The sequence below is a fragment of the Cherax quadricarinatus genome, chromosome 56 (genome assembly GCF_038502225.1).
Source record: "Cherax quadricarinatus isolate ZL_2023a chromosome 56, ASM3850222v1, whole genome shotgun sequence".
NCBI lineage: Eukaryota > Metazoa > Arthropoda > Malacostraca > Decapoda > Parastacidae > Cherax > Cherax quadricarinatus.
Genome location: NC_091347.1, coordinates 11,276,690 through 11,291,937, shown reverse-complemented (window position 1 = coordinate 11,291,937; position 15,248 = coordinate 11,276,690). Strand labels below are relative to the sequence as shown.

The following is a 15,248-nucleotide window of genomic DNA, read 5'->3' as shown; positions in this document are numbered from 1 at the left end:
CATGTCGTCAGGCGCGTAGTGTGTGTGTGTGTGTGTGTACTCACCTATATGTGGTTTCATGAGTTGATTCACAGTTCCTGGCCCCGCCTTTTCGCTGACCGCTTCTAGGTTCACTTTCTCCCTGCAACAATAAAAAGCCTTGCCGTACTTATTTGTAAAGCTATGTATGGATCCCGCCTCTACTACGTCACTCTCCAGTTTGTTCCACTTCTTGACAACTCTACGGCTGAAGAAATGCTTCCTAACATCCTTTTGACTCATCTGAGTTATCAGCTTTCGGTTTTGCCTTTTTGGTCCTATTTCCCATCTCTGAAACATTCTGTCCCTGTTCGCCTTGTCAATTTCCCCTCAGTATTCAGCAGTTCGTTATCATATACTCTAGTCCTCCAGTTTTCCAGTGTCGTCAGGTTGAGTTTACTTACCCTATCCCCATAGCACAGGTGTGTGGTGTATGTGTGTGCGTGTATTAGTGTGTGTGTATGTGCATGTGTATGCGTGCCTGTCTGTGTCTTTACGTGTGTGTGCGCTTGTGTGACTGACAGAATTCATAATAAAACTTCATTAATACCGCTTCCGCTACCGTCTTATACGGTCAAATTCAAAACACTAAAAAAGTAGAGGAAGAAGTTTTGACGTTATCAGTCCGTCAGTCTTCGAAGGAGGTGATCAGTCCCTCCTTTCTTAAACATGTATTAAGTTGGTTAGTTAATCGGGCTCAAAATCTACCCACAAAAAAAACTTTAATTCCTAAGATTTCATTTGAAATATGCTCGTAGCATAAATAAACTGGGAAAAATGCAGTTTCGTGTACATATAATCATCCCCTTGAAGCCTATAGCATAGGTTGGTTGGTTGGAGTTTAAAAACCCATCACTTACACTAGGCTCATAAAGGCTGCTTGGTAAGCTGTCCACTAACACACATAAATAATTCAGTCACTAAAATAAGGAATCAACTAATATCTCAACATGTATATACACTGTGAGAAATACAACACTCTAAGTATATATCCTGTGTTGCACAGACATAAGACCAGAGCTTAAACACTAGATCAGAAGTTGGGTACAACACTTAGAGTTGACGTCCAGGGTGAGTGTAGCACATTAGTGGAGTCAGACGTGAAAATGGTAGTAAGTACTTTGGAAACATTTCTGATATCCATTTATAGTTATTTAGACTAAGATTCGTAATATAAATAAAAAATGAACTGTTAATAAATAAAATATCTTCAAATAAGTTCCAGATATATCTCTTGAGCACTAATAGCCTCGTTAAAGAAATATGACAAAACACTTGACAGTGGTTTTGAGAGCTGGTTCAGTGGCTGTGCCTCACAACAACTGTGATCAGTGTTGGGTGAGGTAGTGACCGCATGTGTGTGCTACAGTGTTGAGTGTTAGTGATACACTGAGTGATATAGTGTGATATGTAATGCACAACGTGTTACTGATATGTGGATAAAATCAAACGATAGATATTGTCTTGCAGTGTCGTAAGATAATCCTAGTGTTTTTTTTTCTTTTAAATTCCAGCTTTTCGTTTTTCGCTTATAATGCGAGAAGCCTCATTATTGGATAAGCTTCAAACTTTTATTACTGGTGTAATGTATATAGAGCTAGAATTTTTTGGAATATTTGCTGGTGTTGGTGACCTGTGAACAATGATACAAAGGACATTTTCAGATAGTTTGTGTGTGATAACTGGATTATTATTATTATTATTATTATCAAAGGGAAGCGCTAAACCCGGAGGATTATACAGCGCCTGGGGGGGGGGATGTTGAAGGCATTCAGGCTTAATTCGGGAACTGGAGCACAGATCCAATTTCCTAATCAAGAGCCCCTCACCAACATCAAGGAACCTTCCTTGAGGGGAGTGATAACTGGAGAAAGTCGTCACCTGAGTTTGTATCTATATTACAAGACTTACATCTCACTACCAAGAATGTTGCTATTATTAACATTGTCTTGGTGCCATTTTACAGTTTCTAATCTCGAAATGGTTGTTTTTTCTGTTGTATTATTTGGCCTTGATGCTGGTGAGTGGCTCTTGATCTTAAAGAGACAATTCTTCTCAAGTATCATTCGTCGCTCAACCTTTGGGACGAGCGGACGTGAGCTGAGCCTGCCCTCTGCTGTCAGCCGGTGACAACTTGGTTTTCTCAAAATGGCGCAGCCGGCAAGAAGAAGGGTAAACACTGTCGGCATTGAAGTGGTGCGTGGGGCTGTGCATGCCCACTCAGCTCAAGTTTTATTACCTGCCATCATCAGGGACACATACGGCATTGCCAACGAAGAGCTGTATGGTGTAGCCTTGAACGGGGCATATAGAATTTTTGTGAAATTTCTCAATGCAAGTGTATATGAGGACATAGTCGCCAGGTTCCAAGATCTTTGTGTACCAGTGAATCCTGCAGTGACGGTAAGGCTACATGATGTGTCCCGCCATTATACGTGGGTGAAGATAAAAAATGTACCCTTTGAGGCTAATGAGGCAGACCTACGTGCCGTCTTCGAGAAGTTTGGGACTGTTCATATGGCGACATTGGGGAAATGGAAGGAAGGATCATATTCTGGGATGCCTGAAGGAAGTTTTTCCTTAAAAATGACATTGAGGCATCCTATTCCTTCCTATATTTTCCTAGAAGACTTCAGGACTCAGGTAATGGTGACTTACGCAGGGCAACAACGTACCTGTCGATTATGTGGTGCATATGATCACACTGCTGCGCAGTGTGTTAAGCAACAGGGTACACAGGCGAAGGAGCAGCATAAGGAGGCATCAGAGGACCTTGGGACGTTGGATTTGGCACGACCTGAGTCGGTTTCCTTGAACAAGGCTTGGAGTGTGGAGGTCGAGGAGGCCTTGAGGGAGGAAGAGTGTGTAACTCTTCCGAGAGAGACATGCACTACCGGGCAGGCACCGGCGACCAAAGATGTGGTGTCACTGGATGAGGACAGGGCCGTGGAGGCTACCATTGATTCAGTCCTCCACGACCTGTTAGGGACCCCAGGAGAGGTCACAGTTGAGGGGCTTGTGGGTGCCCTGGATGCTGCTGGGGTTCCAGGTGGTGAGAGGGGGGGAGGCATGTCAGAGACCCAGGTTGAGGCTGGGTTGCAAATTGGCACAGTGGTGGCGGAAGTGCACGGGGATGGCTTCCAGGTGGAGGCGGGAAGAAAGGCTCGAGTGTCGCGGAAGAGAGCGGCAGTGCCCTCGGACGTGGACGATGTGGATGTGCTCACTCCGGCACAGCGTTCGGGCAAAAAGGTTTGGGCTGAAGTGGTTGAGCATGGACCTGGGGGGTCCAGGGGCAAGGGGCATGTGAAAGCAGATCACAGAATGGTGATTGAAGATCAAGGGCGTATAAAGGGGAAGGGGGATAAAGGTGGTGCAATACGTAAAGGAAAACCTCCATTGACAAATTCAAGAGTCTCTCTATAAATGTTAATGGTCTGAAAAATTCTAGGAAGTGTGAATGGTTTCATGAGATGCTCATTAGGTATGGTGTAGATGTAGTGTTTGTGCAAGAGCACAACCACAAGCCGGGTTGTATGTTGATGATTGAGGGGTATACTGTATATGCGGCACACTCAACGAGATTGAAAGGAGGAGTGGCTATTTTGGTGAGGGAGGCTAGCCCGTTTACTGTACATCATTGTGAGGAGGGGGGTGAGGGGAGGGTTATAAGAGTGGATGGGACATGGGGAAGAGATAAGATGTCTTTTGTGTGTGTTTATGGTCCGGCGGAGGGGGACAGTCGAGTGAAGAATGAGTTTGTACATGAAGTGTTGGTGTATCACTTAAGGTCGCTTCCAGCATTAGCTGTGGTGGGAGGGGACTGGAATTGCGTTATACGCCGCAAGGATGTGGAACCTAGGGGAGCAGGATATTGTTCTGGCGTTCTGAGGGACCTGTTAACAGGGGTGGGGTTGGTGGATGTAGAGGGGGGGGCGGCGTGGGAGGTGCAGCACACCTTTGTGAGGCAGGGGTATGCTGCACGGCTGGACAGGATATACGTGACAAGGAAAGCTGTGGTGCGGAGTGTAAGGGTTTTGGATGTCTTTTTTTCTGATCATAGAGGCGTTTTGGTGGATTTGGGATGGGAGGGTCGGCCGAACAGGTATAAGAGTTATTGGAAATTGAATGTTCGGTTGCTTCAAGATGTTGAGGGGAGGGTCCTATTTGCACAATGGTGGAAAGGCTTATGGGAAGGGATGGAAGTCAATGGGGATGTGTTGAGATGGTGGGATGTGACGGCGAAGACGAGGATTCGAGAGTTCTATGTCCGACAGGGAAGGCACGAGAATCAGTTGGCTTATGGGCTTATTAGGTATCTTGAGGGGCAGTTAAGGGAGTATTATGAGAGAGGAAGGGGGGGGATGGGAGCCCCTGTGGCTGACATACAAGGAGTGAAGGAACGCCTAATGGAAGTGCAAAATGAGAGGTTTGATGCGGCAAGGGTTTTAGGGGGGTTGGAGGAGGTCATGTGGGGTGATAGACCATCGGCGTGTGTCCTGCGAGGGCAGGGGCGCCGGCGCGTTGCAATGGAAATGGTGGGTTTGAGAGTTCTTGAGGACATCGAGGGGTATAGGGAGGGACAAGACTTGGTGACAACGGAGGGGATGGGAGGGTATGTTGATTCTTGGCTTAGTGCACATATGAGGAGTGTGGGTGTGAGAGAGGGGGCTTTAAGAGAGACAGGGGGATGGGTGCGGAGTGTGCTGGACAGGGACGACAGGGAACAGTTACAGGGGCCTATTGTGGAGGACGAGGTGTGGACGGCTTTAATGAGTATGAGCAGGGGTAAGGCACCGGGGATAGATGGGCTGCCTGCGGAGTTTTACATACAGCATTGGGGAGTATTAAAAGATTTTTTGGTGCAATTATTTAATATCATAAAAGAGAGGGGTGCGTTGGGACCTTTGCAGGCGACAGCACTAGTAGTTTTGGTGCCAAAGGGTGAAAGTCAGTGCACAGTGAGAGATTACCGGATGATATCACTCATGTGTGCAGACTACAAACTTTTTGCAAAAATTTTGGGAAATCGTATAAAAAAGGTCATTGGAAAGGTAATAGTGAGGGGTCAATATGGGATTCCGGGGAGATCAATGTATGAGGGGCATGGGGTTATTAGAAGGTTTATTGAGGGTCCACAAGAGGGGGAACGTGGGGTATTGGCGTTGGATTGGAGAACGGCATATGACAGTGTCGAGAGGGAGGCTCTGTGGAGAATCATGGAGTGGCAAGGGTTCGGGGAGGACATTGTGAATTGGGCACGTACTTTATATCGGGGAGCTGGGATGTGTGTACAGATAAATGGGAGGGTGGGGTTGCATGTGAAAATGGGCAGGGGATTGAGGCAAGGTTGCCCGTTGTCACAAATATTATTTGCATGTTTACAGAACCCGTTTTATAGGGCAGTGGAAATGTGCATACAGGAGGGGGTAAGGGAGGACATACGAGGTGGGAGTCCCAGTATCATAGGTTACATTGATGACACAACTGTCCTAGTGAGTGGGAGGGAGGGATTGGAGGGTCTGGAGAGAGTTATAGATGTTTTTGGGATGGCAACAGGTATGGCAGTGAATGTGCATAAATCAAAGCTCATGATATTGGGTGAATGGGATGGGCAGGAGGGCGGGGGTGGGGGGGTGAGGTGGAGTGTCGTGGACCGGGTGAAAATTTGTGGAGTTGTGTATATGGGTAATGCTCAGATGGCGAGGGAGAATAATTCAAAGGGTGTGGTAGATAGGGTATTGGGAAGATTGTCAGGATTGAGGCCGACACATCTTACGCTACACCAGAGGGTCATTGTGGTCAATGTGCTTTTGTACAGTAAAATATGGCATGTGGCAGCTTTGTACCCTTTGGTGTATGGGGATGTCCGGAGATTGTTGAGCAGAGTTTTCCGTTTTATCTGGGGTTCAGGATGCGATTGGTTGAAAAGAGAGGTGGTAACACTTCCGGTGGCCTTGGGAGGGCTGGGGTTAATTCATTTGGAAAGAAGGTTGAAGTGTGTATATGTGAAACATGGGTTGCTAAGGGCTCGGGGAGAAGGGAGTGGAGGGTTGGGGATGCTGCAGGGAGATCTTCGGAGATGGTGGAAGGGACAAGATTTGAGAGATGGTGAGGAGTTGTTGCGTCTATTGATGATGGTCAGAGAGCCGAGAAACATGCGGGTAGGGTCCATGGAGAGGAAGATATGGCCTAGGGTGGTAGTGGCAACGGAAGGAGTGTACCCGATGTACGCATGGGAAGACATTTGGGGCCGATTAAAAGGGTTACGCATCCGGCCACGCGTGAGGGAGGTAATGTATAGGTTTCTTCACGGAATATTGCCGTCTGGGGTTGTTTTACGAAATAGGCGAATAAGGGAGGGTGGGATGTGTCAGGTTTGTGGGGTAGATGAATCAGCTTTTCATGTAGTTTATTTTTGTGAAAGCCTAGGGATTGTGCGGGAATGGTAAGGGAAAGTAATCCGGTATGTGGGGGGGAAAGGGTTGTCGGTTTTGAGAGCTCTTAGTTTAGATGTAGGTGGGGTTGGGGTAAAGGTTCAAAGGGCTGTGGCTTACTTAATGGTTGATTTTGTGTATATATCATGGGCAATGAGAGACAAAGGGGCGGAGGAACGTAGGATGGCCATAGCAGCATCCTTTTATAGAACAAAGTGTCGCAACAGGGAAATATATGGTAGAAGGTGGGAGAGGGATTTCTCGGAGGGCTACAGGGACTTTCTTTTGAGGGATTTATGGTCTTTATAAGCTGTCAGGGGAATGAACGGGCTGGCCTTCCCAGGGGGGGGGTGTTGCAGAGGTCGATGGTGTGAGTGTGTGTGTGGAATTGTGTGAGTGTGTGTGGAATTGTGTGAGGAAGGATGTTGAGGTGATATTCAATGTGGTATTCAATGTAATGTCTTGGTGTTATTGTGAACACCGATGATTATAATTTATCTAAGGATTCCTTCATGTTTTGTAAGGATGTACAAAAGCATGTTAGTATATAAGCATATTTTAACCTGTAATTATACATGTCTACCTATATATGAGCAATGTAACTTGTCATAATAATGAGTTTTCATACCTGTTTTTTAACTATTGGAACGTTTTGGTATTGTATATAATGTAAGATCTTGCCTGGGGTGTTTTTGCTTATATATTGTTACAGATGTTTTTTCACATTTTCATTATATATGTTCAAGTGAATGAGTTTTTGATCTTGTATATAGCCAGGTGAAACTGGTCAGTTTTTCACTTGGGGGGGGGGGGTAGGAGTGTAAGTAATCTCTGCAATAGCAGGTCATGTAATACACATGTCATATTATTTTAGATGTCTAATGTTGTCCATTCTCTGTAGGATGTGATGTATAGATTATCTCCGACAGTGTAAATAATCTGTCTGCTGGAGGGAATAATGTGTAAATTTATTTATTATTGTGGTAGGTTTATGTGTGTAGCGTGTTTTTAGGGTGATATATTATAAGACGCTAATTACTATCAAGGACTGTTGGTGGTTATGAGGGGTGATGGCAGACACAGTTACTAGGCATGGGGGGGGGGGGGTTGAAGTGTGCACGATATTAATTATTACCATAGGGTATATGAGGGTAGGGTGGATTGTGTTCTATGGTGGATGTGAGCCATCAGGTTCAGACATTCCTTGTATTATAGTGTCAGCCGTTTAGCTGGCTGGTTTGTGTTTATATATATATTGTCATTGAAGTTTTTAATGCTTTTACAAATGTGTATGTATAAGAGATTTGTCACTGTGTATCTAAGGTGAAAGTGGCACGTTTTCATGGGGGGGGGGGGAGTGTAAGCTTTACTGGGTGGGTTGTATATGTATGTGTGTGTATGTGTATATGTATGTATATGTGTATATGTATATATGTGTATACGTATGTATATGTGTATATGTATATATGTGTATACGTATGTATATGTATATATATATGTATGTATATATGTATATATGTGTGTGTGTGTATATGTATATATATATATGTATATGTATGTATGACCACCTTTTCATGTGAAGCACAGTACGTACAAGCGGTGTTCATGTGAAGCACAGTACGTACAAGCGGTGTTTGATTTGAGTGCAGCAGCCAGTTCTGTCATTATATATGTGCTTCTTCAGTACTGTGTAGTCACAGTTGATTATTGTTCACTGCCTCTATCTTGTTACATATTGATTATGTACCCATATATTTTGTACCTGAGTTTGAAATAAAATATAAAAAAAAAAAAAAAAAAAATTCTTCTCAAGCAGATCTACTCAACTAATCCCAATTAGTTTATCGCTGTTGTCTGACTCATAGATGAAACACAAATTATCTTCAGGCTGTGTAGGTACAAGTGGTGTTTTCTTTGTAATAACTGAATAATGCATTTAGAGGTCAGTCTTAAAAATTAAAAGTTGATGTATTGTCCTCGAAGAATACAATACATCAACATTACATCAATACATCACATGGTGTCTGTGAAATCCTTTTCTGATCATAAACAACTTAGTGTTGGGTTTTATTGTTATTATGCTAGTTTATATAGGAGTAATGAGTAATGTACTTCAAGTTGCCTGTGATTCGTGCGCCCCAGACACAAGTGATAAAATAAATTAAGCTTCCTAAGGCTAAATAAAATTAAAATTTTTCTTAATTACTTAGTTCTATTTTTTTGTTGGAATTTGGAAAATATAAACGACGCTGCTTTTGTGATAACCTTTGAGTGTGGCATGATATTAGATTCAACTCTTTTATGCTGATAACTTGACAGTGCATCTTGAGAGTGATTCAGCTTTGTGTTGACTTATTTTAAGATACTGGTGTCTTTGAAGGTTTGAATTAGTTAGTTTGTATGTGGCCTAAATTATGTAATTTATTGAAGACATTCCCAAAAATGTTAATTCTGAGTCACTTCAAGTCTTCATCGTTAATATTTACCTGCATTACAGACCTGTGCAACACTCCGCAACATTCCAATTGTTTGCAATCATGCACACCAGACTGGGCTTTTGGAAAGTGGGGGATAAATTTCTCAGATCGCTATACGAGCGATATTCATCTAGTTTATTATGTATTCATGTTAATATGTTGTATACTTACATATATATGAATTTGACAAAAATACATTTCGTTAGTAGAACAATACAGGTGTCCTTAAATTTTTGAATACTTGGCCAATATGTGCTTTACACCTGGGGGTTTTATTATTTAAAATTTTCAGCATTAAATGCGAAGTGTAATGGAGTTTATAATATATATAAAATGTGCGTGTGTGTCTACGGGAAAAGACTTTTATATAACCTTTCCCAAAGAATAAAAAAATAAAATACCGTAACCGGAGCAATACATAAATAACCGGTACTTAGGAGACTGGAAGTTATGACGACGTTATGGTCCCACTTAGGACCTTTAATAAGTCACATAGAGAAGTGAGAATGGTTGATAGTGATGGTGAAGATTGTAAATGAATGGTTCAAAGAACCGACACGTTGTTAAATTAGACACATGTGCAACTCTTGGGTATCTTTATTGAGGAAACGTTTCGCCACACAGTGGCTTCATCAGTCCATACAAAGGATAAACAGGAGGAGAATGAGGTAATCAGTCCCTCAACCTTGAGTCGATGTGGTCAGTCCATCAATCTTGAATGGAATACGGCATATGAGCGGAGAAGCAGCTTATAAACCGTATGGCAGGAGAGGTGCAGCAGTGGTAGGTGGTGTCACATTTGTCCAGTGTGGAAGTAGGTCGTGCCTAAGGGTTAGGCAAGCGAAGAATTCCCAAGTATTAAGATCCCATACGGTTTATAAGCTGCTTCTCCGCTCATATGCCGTATTCTATTCAAGATTGATGGACTGACCACAACGACTCAATGTTGAGGGACTGATTACCTTATTCTCCTCCTGTTCTTCAAGTTTATCCTTTGTATGGACTGATGAAGCCACTGTGTGGCGAAACGTTTCCTCAATAAAGATACCCAAGAGTTGCACATGTGTCTAATTTAACAACGATGGTGAAGATGATGATGATGGTGATGATGAGTCCCTCAGCCTGGAGTCGATGTAATCAGTATATAAGCCACTTCTTCGCATATATACTGTATTCTTTTCGTAATTAATGGACTGATTATACCCACTTCAGGCGGAGGGACTGATTACCTCAAACTCCTATTGTTCCTCGACCTTTCGTCTTTGTTTTGGACAATAAAGATATCCAAGTGTTGCATATGTGTCTAATTTATCAAGTGATGTACTGTTTACAGCGTTATGGTAGTGGCAGTTCTGTTAGAAGATAAGAACATAGGAACACTGCAGCAGGCCTACTGGACCATACTGGCAGATCCTACATAAATCCATCCCACTAACAGAAGGGCAAGGTGAGTCTTGTGATAAATGGTTTAAACCCGACAAGTTGAAGATTGAGACACTTATGCAACATAAGGGAATCTTGATTGAAGAAACGTTTCGCCACACAGTTGCATCATCAGTCCAGTACAAAGCAGAAAGGTATAAGGAGAGGAGGAGTTTGTGGTAATCAGTCCCTCAGCCTGGAGTCGATGTGTTCAGTCCATCAGTCCTGTAGAAAGTACAGCATATGGCCATAGAAGTGTACTGTAGTCAGGTGAGTCGAAGCAGGAGGAGGCGGGGTCATAGTGGAACCATCCACTTGTGTAAGTAGGTCTTCGTCCAAAGGTTGGACAAGACTTACAGTATATAAGCCACTTCTACGGCCCATGCTGTACTTTCTACAAGAACACATAGACTTCAGGCTGTGGGACTGATTACCTCAAACTCCTCCTCTCATTACACCTTTCTGCTTTGTATTAGACTGATGAAGCCATTGTGTGGTGAAACGTTTCTTCACTAAAGATTCACTTATGCTGCATAAGTGTCTCAATCTTCAAGCGAGTCTTGTTTGGGTCAGGTGTACTTACAACCCTATGAAAGAAGCTGAGATGTTGGTGCAGTAGGATTCAGGGTTAGATCTTTGTTATCTAAGGTCCGGTGTTCTGACTCGTATTAGGCTCTACTCTCTTAAAATGTCGACTCCATTGCAGCCACCACCGGCGTTCGAGCCACATCCGGAGCAGATAATACATTCGCCAGGAACGAAGTCCAGACTCGGGTCTTTGCTAGATGGTGACCTGTCAGTGGCTCCCGAAGGAGTGCCGGAGTTTATCACGTTTATTTGCAACTCTATTTTGGTGTAGCAGTTAACTACAATCGTCGTAGGTGCCCTGTAGCTGGAGCACAGAACGTCTTAGTTCAAGTAGTGTCTTTGATCCGGTGTGTACGATGGTGTGAGTCATCTCCAACTCAACAGACTCGTCTGCTATCTCCCCCACTCACACAGCTCGTAGGGAGTAGCAGAGGTGATGGAGCAGGAGTCAGGGTTAAATCTCTGGTATATCAGGGCCTGTGTTCTCTCTGGCATAAGGCTCTCTACTCCCAGAGCTCTGATTCATTTGAAAGATTCCTGGCACAAGGGGCCGCAGCCCGAGTGACAAAGAAGGCTCATAGGATGTCTGATGCCTGTGGCGAAAAGTTAATGGGGGGGGGGGGGAAATAAATGCAAGAGGGGGCGGGGGAATTGAGCGACAGAAAAGGAGGAAATTGTGTTGGTAGTGAGCAGCGAAGAAATAGCAGTAAAAATGGAGGTAGTCTATGTAAATAAAAACAAAGGAGTACTGCAGGAGAGCTGCTGGCCCACAAGGTAGGACAAAATCCCCTGCGGGACAAACAAAAAACATAGGCTGGAACCCATCTAAGCAGAAGATAGGAATGGGGAAGAAGTAAGGAAAGGAGACGAAGGTCAGGTCAAGTCACAAGTGTTTTGAAGTTCAGAACACTTGACAATGTAATGATAAAGGAAGGCATCTGTCGAGTGAAAGCCTGGACAGTGTATAAAGGATGCTTCAGTAAGAAGTATTAGAAAGTCACTCATGGTTAAACATGAAACGTTTAACCATGAGTGACGAAACGCTTCCTTTAATAAATGTTATGGACTCTTCGTAAGTGTTACTTTCCACATCTGTTGTATCAGCATTGCTAGTGCCTTGCCTTCACTAACTATACCCTTTTCTCTCATGTTGCACATTTTTGTCGTTCTAGTAACTCTTCCTCTGCCAAAGCTGTCTACCTCTCTAGCCTTCACAGAGGCCATCTTGTTGAAGCATCACATTCCATACATGAATCTTAGCGCTGGTTCTTTGTAACTTCTCTCCTTTCTCATTACATTGTCAAATGCTCTGACTTCAGAAAACTCGTTACTTAACCTGACCTTTGTCTCTGTTAACCCTTTTCTTGTCTTCTGCTTGGGTAGCTTCCGTCAAATGTTGTCATAATCGGAAATTTGTATCGCAGTGCGGATTATTTGTCAATAATCTTACCTAATATTACACAGCCTAACTATACAGAGTTTTACGACTGGTCTAGGTTATCATAGGTTTGGTTGGGTTTTACAGAATAAGGTATTCTTCATTCTAGTGACTAACAAATAAATTGCTAGGACGGATACAAGTTTTGTTATTGAGATAATCTTGATTATTGTGTATATAAATAGCTAAATTTATCCGTGGTGGTAATACCGCCTTAAATTTTAATGTTTGGCCAAAATGGTTTGATGATGTGTTTCCGACTTCGCTGGAGTACCAGGTAATACCAGTGAAGGCAGAGTACCAGGTAATACCAGTGAAGGCAGAGTACCAGGTAATACCAGTGAAGGCAGAGTACCAGGTAATACCAGTGAAGGCAGAGTACCAGGTAATACCAGTGAAGGCAGAGTACCAGGTAATACCAGTGAAGGCAGAGTACCAGGTAATACCAGTGAAGGCAGAGTACCAGGTAATGACAGTGAAGGCAGAGTACCAGGTAATGACAGTGAAGGCAGAGTACCAGGTAATGACAGTGAAGGCAGAGTACCAGGTAATGACAGTGAAGGCAGAGTACCAGGTAATGACAGTGAAGGCAGAGTACCAGGTAATGACAGTGAAGGCAGAGTACCAGGTAATGACAGTGAAGGCAGAGTACCAGGTAATGACAGTGAAGGCAGAGTACCAGGTAATGACAGTGAAGGCAGAGTACCAGGTAATGACAGTGAAGGCAGAGTACCAGGTAATACCAGTGAAGACAGAGTACCAGGTAATGACAGTAAAGGCGGGGAAAAAAAATAAAAATCAAAAGTGAATGAGTTAATATTTGAGGCGGCAGTACCCAGGGAGGAATTATGGACAGCCAATAGTTAGCTGTAATAGTGGATTGTATTGGAATACCATCATCTATTACACTATTGTAGGATAAGTTGGGTTTTTTATTATTCAAATGAGGTTCGCTTGCTCAGTATGCTTTAACCTGTTTGCTAGAATAAGGTAGTAGCACAATTTACAGGCTGCAGGACAACATAGTTACCCCGAGAAAAGCAAATATTTGAGAAAATTAAAAAAAATTGATAAATGAAATACACATCAGTCTTCATCCTTATTTGTAAAAAAAAGAGTCAGTTTAAAAAAAAATCAGAGCCTCTTTTCCAATCCATGACCTTGCTGGCCCAAAAAAAAAAAAAAAAAAAAAATTCAGAAGAAGCGCGTGCAGAGGTTGGGAAGAGATTTACATATTATAAACCGCAAGAAGCTTAAGTAAAGGTCGACCAGCATAAATACGAAGCTCAAATTGATAATAGGAACAATGTGTGTCCATTATAGGAAATTGTTGAATCATCTGGTGAACTTAGTGGTTCAAAACTCTAAATAAAAGGAGGAAAAATTAAAGGTTAATGGTATGTAGCTGCTGTCATCATTGTATCATTATACATATATACACAACTAAGACAGATTCCAGTTGACAAACCCCATCTTAATACAGATTCTGAACCAGTATGCTATAGAGAACTACTAACTATTGCTACAACCATTACCACTACAATTACCACCACTCTTTAACATGATACGTCTCCATTGTAAAGTACAATAATATTTTTTTCAATTTTTAGATCTTAGACACCCATGGGTCGTCTGACAGCAGCCTCAGCTGACTGAGGGGACCGTGGCTCGATCCCCGGCACGGTTGGTCGTCTGATAGCAGCCTCAGCTGACTGAGGGGTCCGTGGCTCGATCCCCGGCACGGTTGGTCGTCTGATAGCAGCCTCAGCTGACTGAGGGGTCTGTGGCTCGATCCCCGGCACGGTTGAAAACTTTTGATATGTTTCCTTGCAACTGCTGTCCTTGTTCATCTAGGAGTCAGTAGGTACCTGGGTGTCCTTGTTCATCTAGGAGTCAGTAAGTACCTGGGTGTCCTTGTTCATCTAGGAGTCAGTAGGTACCTGGGTGTCCTTGTTCATCTAGGAGTCAGTAGGTACCTGGGTGTCCTTGTTCATCTAGGAGTCAGTAGGTACCTGGGTGTCCTTGTTCATCTAGGAGTCAGTAGGTACCTGGGTGTCATTGATCGTGGCATCCCGGGGGAGGTAGTATACCTTAGACACGGCTGGAATTCTAAACGAAATTAGGTAAGATAACATCAGTTTAAAAAAACGCTGTATACCTTCGATGCAGCTCTTCAACAACTGTAGCTTGGCAATGACTGTGCAAATTTTATCATAGTCAACAGTGGTATTAGTGTGGACGTCTTGTATTTTATTTGAGATGTCTAAAATATCAAGGTTAGCCAGTGACAAATTTAACGTCTCCAAATTTAAGATAGCACGGTAGAGAATTTCCACCAAATTTACGAAATATTCTCAGCTCATTAAGCGACCCTGCATTTTGACCTTGAACGTGATTGTATCGTTTTCTCTTCGTGCTCAGTTCCGACGTCATATTTTGTGGTATATAATTTTGATGACCAGATATTCCTTAAGTTGTAAAGTCTTTGCTGATGAAGCCAACTGAAGTACGTGATGCTGGGCATTAAAATAATTGAGGGACTCCTTCTCTTAAGCTAGTTGGTGTGATACAGCATCCCGGGGGTTGGGCAAAATAACATTAGCACCTGCTGATTAAACTGTCAAGTAACTGAATAATCAATTTTAATGTGTTACAGGTCCCCTTTTGCGCCATCATCCAAGACGATAATGTACCAATTCACACTGCTAGTGATGTTCAAAACTGGTATGAATAACATGAAAGTGAAGGTGAACACTAGGATTGGCCTCCACAATCGCCAGATCTAAATATTATCGATCATCTGTGAGGGTCAGTTGGAGCTGCGAGTCAGGAGCTGATTTCCTCCACCGTCGTCTTTGGAAGAGTTTCAGA

The 15,248-nt window shown here is 43.1% G+C and overlaps 1 long non-coding RNA gene across 1 annotated transcript in view; it reads left to right on the top strand.

The window, feature by feature from the left end:
• The first annotated feature begins 1,342 nt into the window (after positions 1 to 1,342).
• LOC138854360 (uncharacterized) overlaps positions 1,343 to 15,248 on the top strand; it is a 74,603-nt gene continuing 60,697 nt past the window's right edge. The window contains exons 1-2 of the long non-coding RNA XR_011393553.1: positions 1,343 to 1,395; positions 10,263 to 10,376. This is a non-coding gene — a long non-coding RNA (uncharacterized lncRNA). The remainder of the gene's footprint in view (positions 1,396 to 10,262; positions 10,377 to 15,248) is intronic.